Source organism: Acomys russatus, chromosome 2 (genome assembly GCF_903995435.1).
Source record: "Acomys russatus chromosome 2, mAcoRus1.1, whole genome shotgun sequence".
Lineage (NCBI taxonomy): Eukaryota > Metazoa > Chordata > Mammalia > Rodentia > Muridae > Acomys > Acomys russatus.
The window spans coordinates 53,385,397-53,390,070 of NC_067138.1; the positions used below are offsets into that span (position 1 = coordinate 53,385,397).

General features: G+C 37.1%; 1 non-coding gene across 1 annotated transcript; it reads left to right on the forward strand.

Annotated features, from left to right (window-relative positions):
• The first annotated feature begins 251 nt into the window (after positions 1–251).
• On the forward strand, positions 252–358 carry LOC127208141 (U6 spliceosomal RNA). The gene has a single exon (XR_007833068.1). It is a non-coding gene; the product is annotated as a U6 spliceosomal RNA (small nuclear RNA).
• The last annotated feature ends 4,316 nt before the right edge of the window (positions 359–4,674 follow it).

A 4,674-nucleotide genomic window follows, 5' to 3' on the forward strand; every position in this document is an offset into this window, starting at 1 on the left:
CTGTGCTTTGATTAGATGATTTTATAATGACTTAAAAGAAGCTTTTCAAAACATAGCTTTAATTGGAGATATTAAATTATATATACAGGAAGACTTTAGTGTCTCCCCACTTCTCTAGCACAGGATAGAAATCTTCATTTGCAAAGTACATTGCGGAAGAAATTTTTTCAGATGTCTTTCTATGGACCATATAATCCGTGTCACCGAGTGGCAAAACACCACCAGGAAGAGGGAGTTAGAATTCAGCAAAAGTGCTCGCTTCAGCAGCACATATAATAAAATTGGAACAATACAGAGAAGATTAGCATAGCCCCTGCTCAAGAATGACATGCAAATTCGGGAAGCATTCCATATTTTTATATGATGGCAAACCTATCAGAATTACACCCGACTTCTCAGCAGAGACCATGAAAGCCAGAAGGGCCTGGACAGAGGGTCCTGCAAACCATAAGAGAACACAGATGCCAGGCCAGACTACTATACTCAGCAAAATTATCAATAACTATTGACAGAGGAAACAAGATATTCTATGACAAAAACAAATTCAAACAGTACCTATCCTCAAATCCGGCTTTACAGAAGTTACTAGAAGGAAAACTCCACCCCAAAGGGTCAAAATTACAACCAAAACTACATAGGAAATAGATAACTACACCATCGCAAACTCACAACCTCACAAACTCTCAACTGTAACAAACAGCAAAAATGAAGGGACTTAACAGTCACTGGTCATTAATATCTCTCAACATCAATGGTCTCAATTCTCCAATAAAAAGACACAGACTAACTGAGTGGATGCATAAACATGATCCAACATTCTTCTGCATTCAAGAAACACATCTTACCCACAAGGACAGACATTACCTCAGAATAAAAGATTGGGGAAAAATATTCCAAGCAAATAGTCACAAGAAGCAAGCTGGTGTAGCCATTCTAATATCTAATAAAATAGATTTTCAACCAAAATTAATCAAAAGGGATGAGGAATGACACTTCATACTCATCAAAGGTAAAGTCAACCAAGAAGACATCACAATTTTGAACATATATGCTCCTAATACAACGGCACACACATTTGTAAAAGAACTATTAGCAAAGCTTAAACCACTCATCAATCTCCACACATTAATAGTGAAAGACTTCAACATCTCACTTTCACTGAACGATAGGTCTTTGAATCAGAAACTAAGCCAAGACATAACTTCATTAACCAACGTCATGAATCAAATGTATCTAACAAATATCTAGAGAACTTTTCACCCAAACGCAAAAGATTATACCTTCTTCTCAGCACCCCATGTAATGTTCTTTAAAATTGATCATATAATAGGTTATGAAGCAAGCCTCAACAGATACAAGATGATTGAAATAATATCTTGTATTCTATCCGATCACCATGGTCTAAGGCTGGACTTCAACAACAACAGAAATAACAAAAAGCCTACACACACATGGAAACTAAACAACTCTCTACTTAATGACACCTGGGTCAAGGAAGAAATAAAGGACTTCCTGAAACTCAATGAAAATGAAGGAACAACATACCCAAATTTGTGGGACACAATTAAGGCGGTGCTAAGAGGAAAATTCATAGCACTAAGTGCCTTAAGAAAGAAAATGGAAACATCCCACATAAACAACTTAATGACACATCTGGCAGCACTAGAGAAAAAAGAAGCAGAAACACCCAATAGGAGTAGACATCTGGAAATAAACTCAGGGCTGAAATCACTAAGTTAGAAACAAAGAGAACAATTCAAACAATCAGCAAAACCAGGAACAGGTTCTTTGAGAAAATCAAGAAGATAGACAAACTGTTAGCCAAAATAACTAAAAGACAGAGAAACACTATCCAAATCAACAAAATCAGAAATGAAAACGGAGACATAACAACAGACACTGAAGAAATACAAATAATCATAAGAACCTACTTTAAAGGCATTTATGCCACAAAATTTGAAACTCTAAGGGAAATGAACAATTTTGTCAACCGATTCCAATGCCAAAATTGAGTAAAGATCAGATAAATAAATTAAATAGCCCTATTTTGCCTATAGAATAGAAGCAATCATTGATAGCCTCCCAACCAAAAAAAGCCCAGGGCCAGATGGCTTCAGTGCAGAATTCTACTAGACCTTCAAAGAGGAGCTAATACCAATACTCTTCAAGCTACTCCAAAAGATAGAAACTGATGGAACATTACCAAATTCATTCTATGAGACCATAGTCACGTTGATACCTAAACTTCACAAAGACCCAACAAAAAAAGAGAGTTTCAGATCAATTTCTCTTATGAACATTGATGCAAAAATACTCAATAAAATACTCGCAAAATGAATACAAGAACATATCAAAGACATCACTCACCATGACCAGGTAGGCTTCATTCCAGGCATGCAGAGATGGTTTAGCATACAGAAATCCATCAATGTAATCCACCATATAAACAAACTGAAAGAGAAAAACCACATAATCATCTTCTTAAATGCAGAAAAAGCATTTGACAAAGTCCAACACCCATTCATGATTAAAGTCCTGGTGTGATCGGGAATACAAGGCACATACCTAAACATAATAAAGGCTATATACAGCAAGCCAGTAGCCAAAATCAAATTAAACGGAGAGATACTCAAGGAAATCCCTCTAAAATTGGGGACCAGACAAGGCTGCCCACTTTCTCCATATCTCTTCAATATAGTTCTTGAAATTCTAGCCAGAGCAATAAGACATTAAAAGGAGATCAAGGGGATCCAAATGGGAAAGGAAGAAGTCAAATTATCCTTATTTGCAGATGATATAATAGTGTATGTAAGTGACCCCCAAAATTCCACCAGAGAACTCCTACAGCTGATAAACACCTTCAGCAAATTGGCTGGATACAAAATTAACTCAAAAAAGTCAGTAGCTTTCCTATATACAAATGACAAGCATGCAGAGGAAGAAATTAGTAAAACTACACCCTTCATGTTAGCCACAAACGATATAAAATATCTAGGAGTAACTCTAACAAAGCAAGTGAAGGACTTATTTGAAAAAAACTTCAAATCTCTGACGAAAAAGATTGAAGACGACATCAGAAGATGGAGGGATCTATCTTGTTCGTGGATTAGAAGAATTAACATAGTAGAAATGGCCATCTTACCAAAAGCAATTTACAGATTCAATGCAATCTCTATCAAAATACCTACAAAATATTTTGAAGGCATTAAAAGATCAATTCTCAACTTCATATGGAGAAATAAAAAGCTCAAAATAGCAAAAACAATCCTATACAATAAAAGATCCTCCAGAGGAATCTCTATACCCAATCTCAAGCTGTACAATAGAGCAACGGTAATTAAAACAGCATGGTACTGGCACAGGAATAGCCTGGTGGATCAATAGAAACAAATTGTAGACCCAAAGATGAACCCACACACATTTGGTTACTTGATTTTTGAAAAAGAAGTCAAATCTATTCAATGGAAAATTGATAGCATCTTCAACAAATGGTGCTGGTCTAACTGGATGTCTACGCAATTGGACTCATATCTGTCACCATGCACAAAACTCAAGTCCAAGTGGATTAAAGACCTCAACATAAAACCAGAGACATTAAATCAGTTAGAGAAAAAAGTAGGGAAGAGCATTGAACACATTGGCACAGGAGACAATTTCCTGAGCAGAACACTAACAGCCCAGGCCTTAAGGTCAACAATTAATAAATGGGACCTCATGAGACTGAGAAGCTTCTGTAAGGCAGACCACTGTCAACAGAACAAAGAGACAGCCTACAGACTGGGAAAAGATCTTCACCAAACCTTCATCTGACAAAGGTCTAATATCTAAAATATATAAAGAACTCAAGAAATTAAACACCCACCAAACCAAATATCCCCATTGAGAAATAGGGCTCAGAACTAAACAGAGAATTCTCAACAGAGGAATATCAAATGGCTGAGAAACACTTAAAGAAATGCTCAACCTCTTTATTCATCAGAGAAATGCAAATCAAAACAACACTGAGGTTCCATCTTGCACTCATCAGAATGGCTAAGATCAAAAATTCAAGTGACACCACATGTTGGCGACGATGTGGAGAAAGAAGAACACTCCTTCATTGCTGGTGGGAATGCAAACTAGTACAACCACTTTGGAAATCTATCTGGCACTTCCCCAGAAAACTGGGAATAGGGCTCCCTCAAAACCCAGCTATTCCACTCCTTGGAATATACGCAGAATATGCTCCAGCAAACAACAAGGACATAGCTGCCTTATTCATAATAACCAAAACATGGGAACAGCCTACGTGTCCCTCAGTAGAAGATTGGATAAAGAAACTGTGGTACATTTACACTATGGAATATTACTCAGCTACTAAAAACAAGGAATTCCTGAAATTTGTGGACAAATGGATTGAACTAGAAATGATCATAATAAGTGAGTTCACCCAGAAGCAAAAAGAGTCAAATGGTATATACTTACTTATATTGAGACACTAGCCCAAGGGGCATGTCCCATGAAAGTCTTCATATACCAGGAAAGTGGGACAGAGGGGAGGTCATCCTATTGGGATTTTAGGTGAGAGAAGCATGAGAGAATGGGGAAATAGAAAGATCCAGAGGGTCCTAGAAACCTACAAGAACATTATGACGGGCAGATCTGGGTCAAGGGGTCCTGCTCAAACTATGGCAT